The following is a 21751-nucleotide window of genomic DNA, read 5'->3' as shown; positions in this document are numbered from 1 at the left end:
CTGACGTGCCTCCAGGAGGCTGCATGTGGCCGGCCTTGGCTCTCTGGGATCGCACTGTCAGCGGTAGACAGTCGGCAGTGCTCTCCCACAGATCCACACGAGAGCTTGCGGATCACTTATGCACTGCAGTCACGAACTTGGCTTTTCTGAAAGGCTGGGGAGAGCGGAAAAGGAGGAACCCTAACAATTTCTCTTCCTCGCCTTTTTCTTTCTTTTGCCAAAGTTGTACTGGCAAAAGACTTGGCATTCTTTTTAAGTCAGTTCTGAGGCTTTACACATCGCAGGAGTGATCGCGCTCCTTTGTGTGGGTGTGGTGTGTGCACGCACATTTGTGTATGTCATGACTATTGAACACTGTCCCAGGTTCATCTTGGGGATGACAAACGCTCCTACGAACCCTCCACCCCACCTAATCCTCGGGAAAATACTGATAAAAGCTGGTCACGACAGTCCCCTGCCCAGGAACTCATTGTGATACGAAATCTAAATTTTGTTGATCCATATTCCTTCCTCTGCTCCCATTCCCAGCTTTCTCCTTCCTTCTTTCACTCTCACATCCAGATCTTCCCCGACCTCCCTTCCTCGGCTGGCTACCTGCTCCCTCAGCCCTCCTCCTCCTGCTCCTCCTCCCTCCCCCCATCTCAGCTGCGGCTAAAACCTGGAGTCTTGGGGAAAAGGGGAAAAAAAACACGAAAAAAAAAAAAAAAAAAAAACCACCCTAGGCTGTGGATCTGTCAAACCGGGCATGCTCAGTAGACAGGGTAGGTTTTTTGGTCTCGAGTAGCGGAGAAACATTTTTTGCACCACCGCAACCAGGCTTAGAGCGCGGCGGCGGCGGCCACAGCAGCATCAGCACAGCCATCAGCGGTGCAGACGACCCGCATCCCGGAGCGTGGCGGGTTCGGGCTTTGCCCGGAGTTCACCTCCGAGTGCCCCAGGGACTGAGCTCACCCCTTCTGCTCGCATACATACGCACACTCTCTTTCTCGGACACATACGCTTATACACACTGTCGCACATACATACGACCCCGGGCGTAAGCACCCTTCTGTCAGCGGGCGTCCGCTTGTGCGGTGGTAGCCAGGTTCGGTCCCTGCCCCCGCCGGCTGCCGACATAGAGCACCGCCTCCGCGAGCCAGAGGAGCTATGCGGGGGCCCGAACTGCAGCTCCAACAGTAATGTGGATTAACAGTCGCTTCCGGCAGGAAACAGCTGAGATGCCCGAAGTCCCAGGAACCCGCAGCGCCCGGCGGGGCTGAGCACTTGGTTAAGGGCGGGGGACTGCACCGGGGGACGACATTGAAACTTGCTCCTGGACTAGGTAGGTGCGTTTCTCCCGGCCCCCACCTCCTTCCCTCTGGCTCGCAGCCCCCACCCCAAGGACTCAGGGTGAACTTTGCCCCGGGGCTGCAGACGGCGGATGGCGGCTCTTGGCTCTGAGCATTGGGCTGTGTCGGCTCTGGGAGTCCTGCCTTAGGTTGCAGAACCTCCGCTCCTTCTCTCGGTCTTCGTCAGGCTCAGGGCTCTGTAATACCCAGGGGAGATGGGAGGTCAGTCTCGTTCGCAGTTCAAATGGGCCCTGGGGGCGCTGCCCTTCGAAGGTTCGCTGGGTTTCTCAGGCGACACTTTTGCCAACCTCCTCCTCCGGTTATGAAAGGGGGGCCCTCGCCTGGCCTCTCGAGTAGAGCCCGGGCGCTCTAACAAGTGGACCTGGACGCTGGGGATGGGGGAGGCTTGGTCCGAACAGAGAGTAGGGGGCGCCTCTCCTTTGGCATCCCTCGCACTTGGAGTGTCCGCCCCGGGCTCGGCCACTCGGGTTCCGCTCCTGCTATCTCTCTGAGAGAAGATGCCTAGGGGCTAGTACCTGTTTGCTTCTGAATTTCTCTTCGAACCTCACTCGGAGAGCCCCAGTTCCAAGGTGGGGGCGACTTCAGGACCTCTTTCTAACCTACGCCGTCTGGGGCCCCACCCGCTGCGTCCTCCCTATAACCCAATCTTTGTCAAAAGAGATGGCCATTACGCAGCAGTCGGTGCTCTGGGAACCGTCGGTGTTGGCTTTAACCACGCGCTCAGCTGTGCAGGGTTGCGTGTTTTCTCATTTCCTCCTGAGACGTGGTCCTGGGAATCTAGCAGCGGCCAACACATCTGCGGAGTGCCAGGTACCTCGCGGCATGCCTAGGGAAATGTAACCTCACTTTTCCACGCCACAACCGGTGGATTGCCAATTCAGTTTTAGGATGCTTTTCCTAGAGTAGAGAAGGGAAGATTGTTAGCACGACTTGGTGAGTGGATGTGTTTGCAGTCAGGAGTGTATTTAAACATTTCAGCAAACCTAGTGCAGCCGGTTGTTTACAATTGCGGAGATAAGACGATCTCACTCCACTAGTAGATGCGGTCTCGACTTCCATTTCGCCACCGGGAGAGTAGGGGTGGGAACAGGGTCTGGTTTGCAACTCATGCTTCCTGTTGGCAGCTTCTGGTTTAGCAGATCTGCATCACTGATACTGGAGATATGCTAATATGGGGAGAAAAACTACATCTCCAATATGAAGCAATTGGTCAGGAGATTACCTGAACTTTCCGTTTTTTCCCCCTGGGATGTTAATCCGGAGGTGTATTTGAGGTGACCCGAAAAAATACAAAAAGAAGTTTCTGGTGCTATAGAACGGAAATTAGTAGCCATTTGGTTTTAGAAACCAAAAGGAAACGAAACACCCCAGTGGACTCTAATAGGTACTGGTAGATTAGCATTTAATTGATCGCGTTTGAGATAAGTAAGGGTCATAGACAGCTTCCTTGAATTTTAGATGATTCTGTGATTATAATTAACAAACCAGGTACACTATACTGTGAGAATCAATCCTTACTCTTAACCTGTTTGGGGAAGACACTGCAAATGTCTGCTCTATTATCTTTCGGCTGAAATATCCTGGTCCATCTTAGTGCAAAGACTTTCGATTTGGGGCATGGTTACCAGTGCTGCCAAGAAAGAGTACAGTCAAGAAGGAAAGACTTTTTTATTAGAAGGAGATCCACAGATTTACATTCTGCTCCATGATTACCCAGCATTTGCTTGCTTGCTCATCCCCACCCCTTGCTTTTCATATCTGCAATATGGGGAAAATGAATTTTCATAAGGCACAGTATGACCCTTAAAATAAGTAACTGGAAAAACAGAACCCCAGTTTTGCCATATTTGTCCAAGTTCATAAGACTGTTTTTTGTGATGTGTTAAGTAATTTACCATTGCAAAGTTTTTTTTAAAGGTTGTTAAAAGCTTTCAAGTATGCCAAAATAATATTAGAACCTTTTAATGATAACAAAAGAAAGTCAAAAGATGCATTTGAAAAGGGGTTCCTGTAATTTCTAAAATGAATCCATCCTCTAAATGTTATTTAAAAGTTTTTGGATTGTCCCCTGGCATGTTTTTGAAAAACAGGTGTTTCTGGAAAACAACTCTAAGAAGAAATGTTAGCATTTGCACAATAAAACTAATAGAGTCTTATCCCTAGAGGAATGCCAGGCACATAGTAGAAAACGAATATTTTTTGAATACATGAATTACTTACCATTATTGCTAGGTCCCAGTTGTGAATTAAAAACAGTCATGTCATTTGACAAACTATACAGTGGGGCTGAAGAAATGAATGCTTTGTAGAATCATTGTGCTGTAAGACTGATTGAGATTCCAAATACTCAAACATATAAGTATGTTAAAAAATAAAATCTGATTATATGTAACTACCATCTCGTTCAAAGGCCTAATTGAAAGTCTGAATACCCTAAAGGCCTCGGTGTTTCAATTCAGCTGTCATATGTGTAAATAACACTGACATGATCATAGTTTCCTCTATAGTCATTGTACCTTTCTGATGCCTTTAATACAAAGATTGTTGCAGAAGCAAAACAATCAAACGTTCAAGTTTATTCTGTACAATATTACTTTAAATTGTCAAACTGCAAAATATTATTTTGATATATTGCCTCCGAAAACAGAGAGCTTAGTGTGGAAGTTTATTTTCCATGATAGCCTTACAAACTTGGAAGTGGTAAGAAGGTTCAATATTGATTAGCATATGTTTTTCCATTCCATGTTAGAGATAGCAATTAGAATCCCTGTGATTTTTGCTTGAAGCTTGCTTTTTCTGAAAGTCCATCATTTTCAGTTTTAAATATATTTATCAAGTACTTTGTATAGACTATGGTTAATAGATTCCTTGATATTTCCCAAAGAAGTGATTTATTTATTTGTTTATTTATTTCCTTACCCGTTACTTACCTAAAGTCAAAAGAAGACCAGTACTTTGAATACTTGACTCAGTGATTATTTTTTTTTAAAACGAAAACAAATTTTCTTATAGTACTCACATATTTGTTCTCTCTGTCTCCCTCTCTCTCACATATACAAACACACACTTACTTAGAAGCAATCTCACATGAATGCCATATAAAACATGTACAATAATTTTATTAAAATTATATGTTTCTTTAAATTACTTTTCATTTATCCTCAAAAGTAGTAATCTGTGCATAGTTAAAAAAGAGGAAGCTTCCCATCATTTAGCATTTGGAAAAAAAAGGTTTGAATTGTATTATTAGCACAACTACAGGCAGATTAAATGATGAAGAATATTGTACGGGATAGAATTTAGCAATTCTGATTAACATTATATATCAATAGCTGGAACTGTAGCTACTGATTAGAAAAAATTAAAAGGAATCAAATTTCAGAACTATTCCCATATACAATAACTGCTTTAAATCATCTGCAGATTCTGAGTATTAAATCAGAATCTCTAGTAGTGATTAAATCACTATTTTGAACAGAGATTACTATTTTCCCTTCCCCTAAAAGGCAAAACAATCTGAAACCTGGCTTAATACACTATTTCTACTCCTTTCTGTTTTTCATTGATTTTCTTTTTTTTTTTTTTTTAGAACTGAGAAAAAGTATCAAATAGAACCAGCTAGAACTGTGCTTAGTTTGAGCAGATGAATGCTATGAAAGGTTTCACACAGCTTTTGATTATTCCTAACAACCCTGATGGTCCTACCATAGGTGTCTCTTCAGTATGTAGTACTCTGTTATAGCAATTTATGTAATGTATAGAGTTTTGTAGTTTGCTAGATGTACTGTGGTACAATTTAGCAAGACCAATGAAATTGCTTACATTTGGAACCATGAAAAATAAGACTGAGGAAACTGGAAAATGATGGATAAACTGAAAATTATTGTATAACAATATTTATATCGATTACACTGCTAACATTTCTGTAATCAAAGCAAACTGTTTTAATTGGAGATAGTAAATGTTTTTACAGTTGATGTTGGATCCCTAATATTTTTAAAATAATAATTTAGAGTCTGATAAATAAAGCCTGTTAGGTTCTTATGTAACTTCAGGATTCATTTCTAGACCTGGAAGTATAATCTTGGATAATTTACAACTTAAAAAAAATTCTGAATTTTACTTCCTGTCCAAGCCTCCACTTTAGGTAAACAATAGCATATGGTGAAACATGCATATATGCCAACTAACCACTGCCTCTTGGATGATGTTTTCAATGTGATGTCATGATTCTGAAATACTGGGCTCTCTATCCTCACCCTACTTTAATGTCTGAGTAGAAAAATTAATTGGGATGTGAACACAGGAAAATATGTTAAATAATGTTTTACTATCAGTGGATCACCCCTCATGAAGCTCTTACTTGGAGCCTGCATATCTTTGTTTATCATAGGTATATGTCAAGATTAATATGTTTTTTTGGGGGGTACTTATGAGAGGCCTCTATGGCTATATTTAGGTGCCACCCAAATATGTGAGTGAAAAGTTCCGTCAACCATCCAGCTGTTTGCGTTAAGGCAAACAAACAGCTGGTTGGTTGAGAGAATTTTTTAGTCTCCGGATGTTTTGGAATCATTTAATAGGGTGATGAATTTTAATATTTACATAAAAAAATAAAACACTTTAAAATATATGCAGAGTACTTTAAACACTCTTGGGTTACTATAAAATACCTAATAAACTAAATGCCGTCCTGAATCTCTGGACTTCTATGATATGTATAAGGGATGTTGCTTGCATCCCTCAGCAATTACAAAAACAAAAACACACTGCTTTTCAACAAGCCAGTAAATTAAAAATTTTAACTTCAATTCTATCTCCCCCCCTCTGTCCCTGGTATTGATTCATCAGTTTGAAGAAATCAACTTAAAGATTTTGATGTGCTTCTTACAATTTTCTGCACCTTATTTTCCACCAATTTTTCTACTACAATAGAAACTAGACGGGACAGACAGCTGGGAGTCACTAACTCAGGATGGGAACCTGCTTGTTAATTTAATTTCATGCCAGCCTGTTGGTCCTTGAAAGTAACTGTAAAAGGCTGGGGAATTGAATTTGCAAGCAATAAATGATTAAGCAGAGCAAAAATCCGTGACATCTCTGTCATTTTCCTGAGAATATTACTGCAACCCTCTTCGTCCCTACTAAAGCCTTTAAAACAAAATCTCGCAGAAATAGAGATTCGATTTGTGTATTTCTATTGGTATTTGTGTATGCGACAGAGCGTTTTTATTCTATGAGGACTTTTCACAGCTCGAAAATAGTTTCATAATAGCTATTGGCATTGAAAAATATGTTCTTTCAAATTATGATTTTGTAGACTTAGGAGCATAGTGATCACAGTAAAGTTAAATATAAATAATGTTTGAATTGTCCAGTAGGTTTGATTATTTTTCCATTTCAGATATGAAAACAATTTTATTAAACTATATATATATATACCCCAATTTTTTTATTGCAGAGACCAAATGGATTTGAATACATTTCTTTGAAATCTGTAACACATTCATTACCTGCCACCATAAAGCATACTGATTGTTTTAATTCTAATTGACTAAGTTGTCAGTTGATAAGTAGTCAACAATGAGGAAATTGCCTTTTAATGTCTCTCATATTCTGTTATAACATTTTTGTGGCTGATTAAAATTTATAAAATTGAATTTTAGAATCATAAAGTCTGATATAAGCAGAATTGCAATCCATGTTAAACCTTTTGTAATATTTTCAGCTATGGGTCCTGATCAACTAATATTTTTTCTGTGAATCTATAGTTGGAAACAAATTTCTATATTATGGCTAAGAAAGAGTGATTCCCAAGAAGGATTTTGGTAATGAAAAAAATAATAGAGATCTAAATCTATATCTATATTATATATCACCAGGTATTTTTCTGTTTGAAAGTGACTGGAATTTCAAAATATAAATACCCCAGAGACAATTATTAAAGAAAAATGAAGTAGTGATTTAAAAGTTTAGGAAAAATAATATTTTTAATTTTTACATTTTAGGGAATATTGATGATATAACTATCCAGTTGATGGGTATTAAATTGCATATATTATGTTAATTGGTTTATTTTTATTACTTGAGCTATATCAGTGTGATACCAGAGCATCTGAGTATACTCAGATGATGTATAAATTCAGTCAATCATCATTACTGGACATGTAGATGTCCTAGTATCTATCTGTGTCTTATCCTCTGTATCATATGGATTTCCTCTAACCTTTCAGTGGATGCCTGGCATTTGGGTGTGCAATGAAAAAAAATCAGTGAATCATCTGAATGGTTCCAAATATCTGATAGACGAATTTTGACTGTTCATCCAAATGCTTTTCTGGATTTATAGCCTCAGTTTCCTTTTTGAAATTACTATATATTTATTTTTCAATTGTTTTCCTATTTAAATGAAAGGTATTGCAGATATTCAGAATGCTGATGCAGATGTGTGTGTGCGTGTGTAAGATATCCATTTTCATTGTAATATTTGGAATCACAGTTTAGTGTTTTTAGCTGCCTGTATAAACGAGGGCTTTAAAAACAGCCAAAATAAAAGTGCATTACTATCAGTTTCCATACATCAGAGAAAAATTTGATCACTGGCTAAGGTCAGGGAAAATTTCCCTGTTGCATGATTTTGCATAATTGGTGGATTTTAAGTGTTTATATTACTTCTAATGCCTCTGTCTGGTTTAGACAACTGTCAAAGAGAAAGTGCCAGATTAGACAGACAATTGGTTTATTAAATAGTGCAATCCCTGTGTCCTAGCTGTATGTAGACATTTTAAGAAAATTCTTCAGTTGTTCAGGGAAATTAGAAAAAAGATACTGCAGATGGCCTAAAGCAATAATCCAGGTTTTTTCAGGTACATTTAAAATTAAATATCCTAAGAAATGATTAATTCAAGAAAGTTATTGATAATGAACTCATCTTATGTTACACATCTGTTGCACCTATGATGATGCCTTATTGAAGGTGTCTCAATCTTGCCAATTACCACTGGTGTTTAAATATAGAGGTGTATAAATACACTACAACCACAAAGTGACTGGAAACCTTCTAGACCCAAAATGTTCCTAGCTAACCCAGTTCCTATCAACAAAATGTTTCTGATCAACATTTTGAATTTATACTCTGAACATTACCTCCCTTTACCATTAATGATTTTCTTTTTTTAAAGCTCTTCTGCTTAATTGCAAGCATTTGAGTGATATTGATGTGTGATCTGCTCTATTAACTAGACCAAGAATATTTGTGTTCATGTGTGGGGATGGAATTTTTTGTGAAGAATATTTATTAAAAAGTATGTGACATTTTTGATCTGGATTTCACAAGCATCATTTACAGAAACATACAAGTACATCACCTATTTGCTTACTCTATGCCTGAAATGAATATATTTTTGTGATTGTGACTCATTATATGTTTAGCACTTTAAGCAATGTAGGGAAGCATTGACAGAATTTCTATGCAAATCAAATAAGAAACTCCTTTTGGAAAGATAGTATTAATTTCACTAATGAGATCTAGTGACCTCTAAGGGAGAAGGCTGTGCAGTTGATTGGCTAATCGACACCTATTGCTTAGATTTGAGAAGACTCTTGTACTTTGAAATACCAATAAAATCACTCTCATTTCTTCTTTCCTCCTTCTGCCTTCCTCCCTTCTTCCCTCCCTCCTTTCTTTCCTCCCTTTCTTTCTTCCTTTTCCTCTCTCTCTCTCTCTCTCTCACCCCCTCCCTTCTGCCCTCCCTCCCTCCTTTTCTCCCTCCCTCTTTCTCTCTCTTTCTTTCTTACTATTTCCAAGAGTTGACGAAGTATATAGGTTTATGAGAAAGAAAGCTATGGGCCATTCCATTCACTCAAGTATTGGGATTGATTAATCTTTTTATTCTTTTTCTAAATCTGATCAATTCTTTATGTATATCCTAGAAAAATATAATGTGAAATAATATTCTTGATATTGTTTTTGGCTCATACATTCTTTCAGTTGTCTTGGGTTGGAGTTAAAATAACACACCTGTTTCCTGGATTGGTATTCTTTATTACAGATTTAGTCTGTGCACATATTCGTACATCGTTAGTGCATTTGTGATTTATCTTTTGTGTTTAGTCTGATAAAATGTCAACACTTAGGTGTGACACCATTTATTTTTGGTTGCGAATCCATGAAGTGTTAATACAAGGGTGCTACATTTTTTCATTGTTTTGTTCTTTTCCCCTATTTGAGATATTGCCTTGATGAAAAATTAGACAACTTGTGAAAGTGAGGTAATTTTAATATAAACAATTAGAATTCAGTACAAGGGAAATATTTTAAAGGTAATTTAACATGAAATAGAGAAAATTTTAACAACAGATTTCTGTAAACCATGGAATAAAACATGTTTAAGAAAATGTGTAAAACAGCAATAAATGTAGTGAGCGAACATTAGTCCCAGACATTTAGCAAAATCCTTGGACTGCTTCATTGTTTAAAAGGCTGAAGAATCAATGTTTACACAGAGCTCTAGGACAATGGGTCTTGAAGTCAGAAGTGTTTTCCACAAAGACCCCAGGTCTCATGGACTGACCTCTTCTTTTACTAAAGAGTTCAGTATCATACAGTTTTGGTTATGCATCATATGCATCAAAACAATCTTCATGAAGAAAAACCTTTACCAGTTTATTGATTCATTCACCAAAACTTTTTAGACGTCTCTGTTTACCAAGTGATACAAAGACATTAAAAAAAAACACGTATGGTTTATTGGAGGAGACAGACATATAAGAATATTCTTATCATGTAACAGATGCTCTTTAAGGAATAATTAGAATGCTCTGGAAGCTTAAAGGTAGATATAGTTTTATAAAACATATGTCATTTGAACAGGCTTTTGAAGAACAGTTAGGAATTTTTTAGTCAGAGAATATGGAGAACTATATTGCACATGGCAAAAGGATTGTGAAAAGGCACAAGGCTAAATTAACAATGGAGAATACCAACTGAAGAATAGTGTGTCATTTTATTTCCTCTCCAGGTCTGGGAAACTGAGGTCAGGGATAATGTCTTATTTTATATCCTTCTATGTGCCTGACACACATAGGGTGCTTAGAACATATTTGTTAATTGAATGAATGTGTTAGGTTTTTCCTGCATGGAGAGTTATACTGGAGAATGGTAGTTTTTCTGACCTTTATTCAAAATCATGCAGGGTACAATTTTGTAGCAAAGTCTATTGAATTAGATGAGGAGCTTTAAAGTGGAGGGTGGGTGTAAGTCACCAACTTTGTGTTTTAGAAAGATTGTATCAGTATGAAGAGTGGATTGAAGGGGATTAAGCATAGTAGCAGTGAGACATTGAGAGGCTATGCTGCAATTATGAGCAACTATGAGGGTATCAACCAAGGCAGTGACAGTAAAGATGGAGAGGAAGGGAAACATTTGAGAGCCACTTGTAAGTTAACATCAATTGGGCTTGGAAATTGATTACATTTAGTGTGAGAGAGAGAGGGGGGAGTGACTGAGGCTTTTGGTTTGGGATTAAGTAATGCCATCAGCAATATAAGGAACATGGAAGAAAAAGTCTGTTTTGATGAGGATAATGAGGCCAGATTTAGATATATTTAATGTGAGACACCATGTAGACATCCAGATGGAGAGGATTTGTGACAGATAGAAATTACAAATTTACACATCAGTACTGGAGGTAAAGATTTGTGTGTCATTAGTCAATAGAGTAGTTGAAATCATAGGAATAGAAAGGTGAGTTCAACTAGGGAGTATATACAGAGTAAGAGAAGCAAAGATGAAATATTGAGAATCACTGAATTTAAGAGGTTGGTGGAATAAGAGAAGCCTTCAAAAGAGAGCAAGTCAGAGTAAGGTCAGACAGATAGGAGGCAAACCAGAAAATAATGAAATAGAAGCTAAGGGAGGAAAAAATATAAATGCCTCATAAGAGGAAATAAAAATGGCCAATAAATGTAAGAAAAAAAGCTCGGTTTTTAATAATCAAAACAATGCAAATTAGAAACAATAAATGCAAGGTTTTTTATTTGTTATGTAAGATAATGCTCAGTGCAATTGCTCAAGTCCCAAACCTTAGAGTCTTTCTTGATTCCTCTTTTTTCATTCCTGACATCCAGTCAATTAACAAATGTTGTTGACTCTACTTTCAAACCATATCCTCTGTCCAAATCATTATTTCCTCATTCGTCATTAATACCATAGACCAAACCACCATCATCTGTCACCTAGACTACTCTAATAGCCTCCTAATGATGCCCATATGGACATTTTTGCCCCCATATAGTTTTCTATACAGCAATCAGGGTGATCCTTTTAAAACATAAATAAGATCTTGTGATTTTCTCACCCTCTGCCGTCTAATGGCTGGCTTCTTATCACACTTAAAATAAAATTTAAAAAGTAATAATTAAAAAATCTTTGAAATGGCCTACATGGCTTTCCATGATTTGGTTCTTATTTATTGGGCCTTATGTCTTACCATTCTCCCCACCAAACCTGGCTCTTAAGATTCTAGCCACACTGCTTTCCATTTTGTTCCTTAAACATGCCAGGCATTTTTGTCTCTCAGGACCTTTGCACTTGCTATTTCCTCTACCTGAAATGAATTTTCTCCAAGATTTCTATAGGCTTACTTTCTCACTTCATTTAGATCTTTGATCAGATATTCCTTCATCATAGAAGCCTTCCCTGGCCATCTGTTGTCACACAGCAGCCTAGTCGTCTGTCCCCTCGTGCCTGTCCCTAAAGAAAGGAGAGTCTGTGAGACTGTTCCTTTCAGAGACTTCACTTCACCTTTGTGCTTACACTTTATGTCTCTCTGTTTGGCCCCCAAAAGATGGTTGGTCATCCAATGATGGGTAAGATTCCTCATGGGAGAAACAACCTAAGCCAGGCAGAACCATGTGGGGACCACCAGGAGAACTCACGGGGTAGATAGAGGTGGGCACAGACCCCAACCTTCCCCCAGCTAAGGAGAGCTTCTGCCTCTGTGGCTATATTTCTTCCCACAACCTGCTTGGGTAGTGAGTCAATGATGTAATAACATCAGTTCTCCTTCCACTCTTAACAATAAGTTTTAGCATAAAGGATTTGTCCCTGGGGAGGCACATACCATAATTGTTAAGACACCATGGGACTTTCTATTCCGGCTGTTTGCAGGCAAGGGTGATTGATTTGAATCAGTTTTCTGGTATGATGTATGAGACTCACAGACCGTGGAGAAAACCATACTACTTCCTTGTGTGTATATCAATAAAAGCGAGGAGGCAGCCTAATTCGGGGCCCTTTGAGGCTGGGAGACCCTTGGCCCCCTGTTTCATAACTTTCTTGATTTCTGTTTCTTTCTTAACACTTCACCACCCCTTCTCATTCTCTCACTGCCTGTGTTGCGCTGGACGCGACAGCCATCATCCTCTATAAATGAGGCCTATTGTGATTCTTCATTTTCTATGCTTTATCCACTTCTATTTTCCCTCGTAGTATTCATTATTACTTTGTATCACACTTTTTTTGTTTATTTATAATTTATCAAATCTACTATCATATTACCTCCAAGAGAGTATGGACTTTGTGTCTGTTTTGTTCATTACTACATCCATATCACCTAGCACAATGCCTGGTATGTATGTAGTAGGAGTTTAATAAGTGTTGGTTGAATAAATGAATGAATAATAAGGATATGATGAAATGTTAGTTGGTATAGATTTGGCAGTTTGCAGCAAAAGCCTTAAAAATGCTCATACCATTTGACCTAGTAATTCTACTTCTGGGAATTCATCCTAAATAAATAATGTGAAGTGCAGAAATAGCTTTATTTGCAAAGATTTCTACCAAGCATTATGTGTAATAGAAGAAAAAATGAAGGAACCTAAATGTTCGACAAGGGAATTGCTAAGTGATTTATGGTACATCTAGACAACGTAACATTTCATGGCCATTAAATATGATGTTTACAAATATTGTATGATAAAATGAAAATGTTTATCTTATACTATCAAGTGACAAAGCAGGATATAAAATTATATATTTCTAATATATAAGAAAGAAAAAGAAACTGTAAAAAGATGCATTAAAGTGCTAAAAATGATTATCTCTGGGGTGGGGTGGGATGGGTAATAGGTGATTTTTTTTTCTTATACCTTTTGTGTTTTCCAGATTTTCTGTAATAAGCCTGTATAACTATTTCATCACAGATAAAATGTATTTGTAAAACAAAGAAGAAACAAAAAATCAAAAATAAATATTCCTACCTTAGAAGTGAGGTTTATGTAATAAAATAACAGGGAGCATAAACCTATTGTCCTTGAGAGATGGTGCTGGAAGGAGAGGAATATACTGGTTGTAACTGGGGCCAACTGGTTCTCTGACTAGTTTGTTTTGAAGAGGTCTACAGACTGGGAAAATAATTGAGATCCACTGATCCAATCTAGTCATCACTCAGGAGAACCTAGGAGAGCTGAGTTTATCCTGTCAGGATTTGAACAGAATGTTCAAGGGATATTAGGTAAATTAAGTCTTCATAATGCCGTGGAAAGCACTAGCAATTTGCTTCATTTAGAACAGAAGTGATTACTCACTATATTTCTACAGGTCATGTAGTAAAAACAATTAAGTGAAGTTAGATTATAGATTACTTGGCTGTTCAGCCTTAGTCACTTCTAATGGAAAAGAAGAAAAATAGCATTGACAAGTTTTGGCAGGTCTCATCATTAGAAATGCCCATATTGCCATAAAAAAACAAGGCTGCAGCCAATAATGTGAACATAGAAGTTCTTTAGGCCCTGAGGAAAAAAGTGGCAATACAGAGTGTTGCAGCATTAATTATCTGAGAGCACTGATCACTGTAATGGGGAAACTGTCTCTGTTATTAACACAGTTATTTTTTTACAAGGTCTTTGAGTAAATGTCCTATTAGAAAAATAACATTAGTGGTTTCAAAGCATGTGCAGCAGTATGTAAAGATATACTCATTAGTAAAATAAAGTGTGACCTATATGCAGCCCAAAGTCCTTGAAAATAGAAATAGTGTACAATAGGTGTTATAATTAATATGTAATTGCGTAATTAGTGAAAAACATGTTAAAAAGTCCCATTTTATAAACAAATAGAAATTATGCTCTTTAAATCCATCTGAGAAAGATATCTATCCATACACATGTATATGCATATTCACATATATGTATCTATTTTTTTAGCCAGACTTTTAGACCCTTCTGCTCACCTCCAATTTATGCATTTCATCTCCATAGCCAGTCTCAGATGATAGTTTCACTTTAGGAAGCTGAGAATGTAGATAATTATTCTCTATGACCAAACAAGAGGCAGTGGCACTAATGAAAGTTTGGGTTAGATGATCTCTTAATGAGCTGTTCGGATTTGGATTTAGAATTCTGCTTGCAGGCTCTAACCTATCTCCAAAACCAATAATCAATTCTGTGAGATGCATTTCTAACATTTGTGGCTTTTGCTGTTTTTGCCTCTGGAGTGCATTATTTGGTTGTATTCGATGATGGTTCTGTCAAACATTCTAACTTTTTTTTTCTTGGAAAGTTAGCCCACATGCAGTATTAAGACAGTCAAAAGTTTATCTTTTGGAAATTAATTCTTTAGTTGAATAAAGAGGTAAAAGGTGAGGGAAGTGATCTATGTTGGGAACTGGTAAGTAATGGCAAGTAACCTGGGAGATCTTATATAGATCAATGTATGAACTGGCATTCTCTAGTCATAAGTGGGGAGATATACTCCTAACAGTTTCAGCCTGAAGGCAGTTGAGAAGTGAGTAGAGAAGAGCTATATCATTTTAAAGCCCTCTTGCTTCCCAGTTCTCTGTGTATCTCACCAAGGCAAAATGCTGCATATAGGGCAGTTTATTTTTTAAAGCATTTTTTGCTAGTCTTCTTGCAGAATCAGCCTGATGGGTATGAAACCAATTTCCTCAGACTCACTCTACTATATGTGGCAGCAGAGCTGGAACTATTTTTTGTCGTCTAGACCTGAGTACTTTCTGAAATGTTTTCCATTGAGAGATTCTAAGTTAGCACTATTATAGAACCACATGAACACTTGAGCAGAACTATGTCTTTTGTGAGCAACATTAACAGTGATGAGAAATGCACATTGGGCAATTAGATTGCAATTAATCAAGAGTACCACTTCAGTCTACTATGAATGATTTATATACAATGCATTGGATATGGAGATCATTAGTAATAATATAATATTCCATTATCATTACAAGGTCACCTTGGTGATCTTTGTCAAAGGTGACAATGATGTGATTACCTACAGTTTTTTTTTTTTTTTTTAATTGGGGAATATTAGGGAACAGTATGTTTTTCCAGGATGTCAAGTCATTATTTTTCAATCTAGTTGTGGGGGTCGCAGCTCAGCTCCAAGTCAAGTCGTTGTGTTCAATCTACTTGTGGAGGGCGCAGCTCACTGTCCCATGTGGGACTCGAACTGGCGACCTTGGAATTATGAGCATCTCTCTCTAACCACTTAGCAAACCAGCTGCCCACCAGTGGCCCCGCTCCAAGCTCAAGCCGTTGCTTCTCACTGGTCCATGTGGGAATCTAACTGGCGACACTTGTGTTATGAGCATCGCGCTCTAACCACTGAACCAACAGGTCGCACAACCTATAGTTTTTAAAAATTTAGATATTATCTTCTCTCTTGATTTACTGTATAAAAAACTTTAATTGTTTGCTCTTACTACTGAGATTTTGCCATGTATATATATAATAGATTTTGGGATTACTTAATTGATAAATTGGAGCCATAAGGTTAATTAAGTGCCAATCATAAAATATTGGAATGTTAAAGTTTTCCTTTTCCTATAACTTACCACACTGCCTTTTCTAAAATGGGTTTTTGAAGAATTTAAAATATTTATTTTATATATACATATAGGTAATATTTGTTCATAATAGAAAAATTAGAAAATACAAATACACAGAAAGAAGAAAATCATACATATTTTTCTACATATATATTTTTTCTAAACAAGACACACTGTAATTACTTTATAATGTGCTTTGTTCATTTAATGATATGTTGTTAATGTATTTCTATGTCAATAAAATATATAAAATATACGTACACACATAGCATGCACATATATACTTAAAACTATATATATATATATATATATATATATATATATATATATATATATATATATACATACATTTAGTGTACAGTATATGTGGCACTATACAAATCAGAGAGAGAAGTGTATCTCTCAAGTTGAATAATTAGTGGGGATCATTATAGGGCATAGTTCGAGCCCTGTTGCTCAGTACCAAGGGTGACATAAGGAGACATATAGTCAATTTTGTAACTGTTGAATAAAGAAAATCATGTGGAACATTAGAAAATGACTCAACCTAAAGTGAGTGTACATGGATTCTAGTCCTGGCTCTGCCACTAACCATGTATATGACTTTGTGTGGGCCATTTAACATTTCTGGGCCTCAGTTTCCTAATCTTATAACAGGGTTGTTTTTGAGGATTAAATGAAATGTGTATGTGAAAGTTTTCTGTAAACTCTGAAGGACTATCTTAATATAAGAAATTGCAATTACTATAAATTGTTTAAATTGGTGAAAACTTCTTGAAATTGTGGGCATTTCATTTCAAAATGAGAGGGATATTCAGTGTAAAATGAATAGTGTTAAGCTGGGAGAGTTTTTGTGAGTGAGAATTCCAGGGTCCTCTAGGTAAGGTCATCTATAATTAAGAAATTCTCTATTAGCAGCATAGTTAACATAATTGTTTGAAATTTCAAGCAGACCTTTTAAGAAACTGATCCCTTATCCCCTGTGAATTATGAAGTGAAGTTTTATATTCACAACCCCCTCACTCACTCCCACTCCCAGCCCCACTCAACGTGTCTCTTCTTTTCCCTCATGTAAGGACTGCTTTGGACCTCCTTGTACATAAGTTTGAAGGATAATTTGGCCTAATTTGTTTACAGGAATTACAAGGGTGACCTTTATTCAGCTGTCTCCTTATTGGTTTCCATAACTTCTGGATCTATCAAGGTATGTGCATTGAATACTGAAATTTACTTTTGGAATTGACAACATAGCTATACAATGTGAAAAGAATGGAATTTTCCACAGATATATTTACCATGTTTCCCAGAAAATAAGACGTAGATGGACAATCAGCTTTAATACGTCTCCTGGAGCAAAACTTAGTATAAGACCCGGTCTTATTTCACTATAAGAGCGGGTCTTTAATATAATATAATATAATAACATAATGTAATGTAATATAATACAATGCAATGCAATACAATACAATACAATATAATATAATATAATACTGGGTCTTATATTAATTTTTTCTCTAAAAGACGCATTACAGCTGATTGTCTGACTAGGTCTTATTTTCAGGGAAACACAGTAGTTATGTTTATTGAGTGCCATGCAAATTAAACTGTATTGTTTTAAGCTTTTAAAAACCTGTTTGGCCAGTTGTGTAGATAAGCTTGTGTCTGTACTCCATAATTGTTAGAGTCTTTGCAAAACCAAATATGGAGGCTGTCGTATGGAGTTGAATGATTCAGTGACTTTTTCCATATACAGTTACTAAAACCAAGAGACTCCTTGACTAATAGGAATATCTGCAGGGTACAAGGGAATGGCAGTAACCAATGAGGATATTTGCAGTCTCATTGACTGCAAAATAAACATGGCATTTCTCCTTATCAATGACAAAAATATTTCCATTCAGATAATTTTACTAACAAGACACATATTTGCCCCCTGGAATGAATGTTTTAATTTTTAAGGAAAGTCTGAAATAAAATATCTGTATTGTCATGGTATTGCATTCATTTATCAATCCATATGCTCAATAAACATTTATTGAACAACTACTTTGGTGCCTTTTCTTTTTGTAAATGTGCAAGTGTAGATAGAATTCATCTGGAATATTGAGAAAGTAATTGCTTCTATATTCAGCTCTCTGTTAAATGGGATATGTGAGAAGATGTGGCATGATGGGGGAGACTTTCAGATTACAGCTGACCTTTGAACAATGTAGGGAAGGGGGGTGTTAGGCCTCCCCCTCCCCCTACCTCTCCATGGGGTAAAAAATCTGCATATAAATCTAGATACACCAAAATTACCACATATAAGACTTAAGTCAGAGCCCTGGGATAGTGAGTCTGAGAAGACTAGTTTTATTAGTTACACTATATCTTTTTCTTTCTTAAGCTTCCCAGAAATTCAAATTTACATTTCATTGAACATGAGCCAAAACTAATTGAGGTTGATTATGGAAAAATTGTCTTATTTTAATGGTCTGTATTACCTCTGGGATACTGCTGGCCAAAGCTGTATGGCCCACAAGGCAAAAATTATGATAATTATAATTTTCTCCTATTGTCTTGTTTCGGTTACAGAATTTTTACAACTTGAACTTTGGATAGTGTTTTGTACTGTATTGCGTAATTAAATTTATTAAGAATATACATAAGTAACTGACATTTCAATAAACCATAAATTGACTTTTAAAAATCCACCTATAAATTTAACTACAATTTTGCCCTTCACATCCACGGATTCAACCAACCTCGAGGGAAAACTACTTTCTACCAACAGCTGGGAATCCGTGGTTGGGAGACCCTTGATAGGAATGTGAAAATACTGTTTTTGCCATCCGTGGTTGGTTGACTCTGTAGATGGTAGCCCGAAACCAGGGAATATGAAGGGTTGGCTGGATTTATTGGGGAAAACAAAATTGCACTTAAGGGGACCCACACAGTTCAAACCCTTGTTCAAGGGTCAACTGTAATTGAAATTGTAAGTTACCTGAAACACCTTCCCTCATTGATCTTCATTCTTATTAAAAATATTGGTAAATGTGAAGTCCTTAGTAAGTACAAATAGAAAGCATTAATTCCCCCGCCTCCTCTGCCTTTCCCGTTGTACCTGTATCTATATCTGGCAGTGCTACACATCATTATTCAAATAAGAATTCACATCCTAATTTGTAAAAAAAACAACAGGATGATCTGAATTTGTAGTAAGTCTTTGGAATCACTTGATACTTTCTCTAAAGTATGTACAACAATGAAATTACATAAACGAAATCCTTAAAATCTTGGAAATTGCATTGCCACTCAAAAATTACAGTAAAAATACATTAAGGATGTTTTTTAATTGGGTTCCAGTTAACTGAGATTAGTCTGTAAAGGGAATTTAAATTAGAATTGTCAGTTTTAACTATGCCATTCTTCTAGCGGTACTGTAGTTCAGATCACTATAAGGAAAAGGAGGTTGAGAATTTTGCATATTATACCATTTGTGAAAATAATTTTCTTAATTTGGGAATTGTGAGCCAGTTATGTAGTATTAACTGAAAGGTATTTTTTCATATTAAGAAGGTTAAATGCCTAACAGGCCAAAAGAATGCACACTTATGAAAATAATTGACTTAAATATTTAAAAGGTTCAGAGAGCAGCTACTTTTCTTTCCTTAAAAATAAAATGTATAGTAGAAAAGCCCCTACCTGTCAGTCAGTAAACCTGGGCTATACTCCCAGTCTTATACCAGTGATATGGTCCTTCTCAGGTAACTTCTCCTCTCTGAGCCTTGGTTTTCTTCTTCTATAATAAAAACTTGGGGGTGGAAAGCTCCAACTTTCTTCCTACTCACTCTATGATTTTTCAAAAATTAAGGGTTCTTATCAAGCATGTAAAATGGAATCAAGATTGGCCGTTAAGTTGGAATACACACACCAGTTATTAAAAAGATCGCTGCTTGTTTAAGTGGCTTAGTGCATTTCTAATAGGGCATTTATTTTTTATCTTAAAGCAATTGTGTATCCTAACACCACTACCACCCACCTTCCCCATGCACACCAGTATTGGCACTATACTAACTAAGATTCAGTAGGAGTTTAGTTAGTAGTTTCATTTTCCTCCTTGATAAAAATGCTTAACTTTGGGATGCTGCTATGCTGCTTCACTGTCAGTTTCTTGAAGCTTAGCAACACTGGATGCTTTCTCCCTCTTGCAAGGTGGTCATTCAAGGTCAAGCATCTCTCAATAACTTGGAAGCAGTCAAGTGCATTACCCGATGACTTCATACTTCACTGCTTTCAATCTGGCACTCTTCATGAGCATCAAGTTCATATTAACGCATTTAAAATATATTCTCCTTAATCTACATATCACAGCAATAACAACCTGGTCATGGGACAGTACCTGGATGCAAATAACCACTTGGAATTAATTATCTGAGGGGCAACTGAAGGACCATTGACTCTTCCTAGTCAGTCCTTCATCCGTATAAAATGTCTATTCCCGAGATGCCAATCCTTGAATAATTTTTCTGTCTCACATCAGATTAAGTGGTGGCCATAAATAATAACATTTAATACATAATAATGAGATGTGGTAATGCAATAAAATATCAACAATTCTAGTTCTGTATCGATGGTTATTCTGATCAAACCAAAAGGAGTGGTAAATGAAGTTCATGAATCATAGTATTTTTAAAGTGACTTTCCCCTTATTGATTTGAAATGAAATATAAGTAAGAACTTATATGGTTTAGGGGAACAGTTCCCTTTCTTTTGCTCCTTATTCCACTGATGAATGATCCATTTTATAAATTAAAAAAAAATGCCTCTGACATCTATTTTAAATGGATTTTTAAAATAGTATATGTTCAGTTCCCCCCACCTCCTTTTCAGGCACTGCTTCAGCACTGCCTTTCTAGATATGTATAGCTCCGAACTACTTTAAGTAACAAATACAACTCTACAGATGTTCTTTACCAGAAGAAAAAAATTCATTTATTTATTACTGTGACAAACATTAATAAGTCTCTACAGCGTGCTAGGCATGGTGCTAGGTGCTAGGGAAACAAAAATCAATAAAGGTCATGTTCCCTAATCCCAAACTCATGGGACAGAGATGAGGACTGACCTCTATGCAGAGAAATAATCAAGTTTTGTGGATATAAAATGCATGTGAATTTATTTGCTCATGGCATTCGTATTATTTTTCTAAATTAAACAAAAATTCACAGATGAGAACCTACTCGGTGAGGCAATGAAGTGTATAATCTCAAATAGCTTCCCACTCAAAAAAATGTACAGTAATCACTGGTTGTAGTAGGCAGAATGCCTGCCAAAGATGTCCATGTCCTAATCCCTGGAACCTGTGAATATGTAGCATCACACAGCAAAGGAGAATTAAGATTGCAGATGGAATTAAAGTTGCTAGTCAGCTGACCTTAAGATAGGGATATTGTCCTGGTTACCTGGGTGAACTTGATATAATCACAAGGGTCCCTAAAAGAGGAAGAGGGAGGCAGAAAAGAGAGAACCAGACAGATGGCAGCATGACAACTTGTCTGAACATTGCTGGCT

The 21751-nt window shown here is 37.0% G+C and overlaps 1 protein-coding gene across 13 annotated transcripts in view; it reads left to right on the top strand.

The window, feature by feature from the left end:
• The first annotated feature begins 753 nt into the window (after positions 1 to 753).
• TENM1 (teneurin transmembrane protein 1) overlaps positions 754 to 21751 on the top strand; it is a 1181603-nt gene continuing 1160605 nt past the window's right edge. For 7 of the 13 annotated variants that reach the window (XM_074324280.1, XM_074324286.1, XM_074324287.1 and 4 more), the window contains exon 1: positions 754 to 1321. The gene's annotated coding sequence lies outside the window, so the exon portion shown is untranslated. Of the gene's footprint in view, positions 1326 to 2014; positions 2160 to 17335; positions 17403 to 21751 lie in introns of those variants that run through there. The other 6 variants (XM_074324281.1, XM_074324277.1, XM_074324279.1 and 3 more) reach the window with 4 other exon arrangements.

This window comes from Rhinolophus sinicus, chromosome X (genome assembly GCF_036562045.2).
Source record: "Rhinolophus sinicus isolate RSC01 chromosome X, ASM3656204v1, whole genome shotgun sequence".
Lineage (NCBI taxonomy): Eukaryota > Metazoa > Chordata > Mammalia > Chiroptera > Rhinolophidae > Rhinolophus > Rhinolophus sinicus.
The sequence above is the reverse complement of the archived record's forward strand: the minus strand, read 5'-3'. Positions and strand labels throughout refer to the sequence as shown.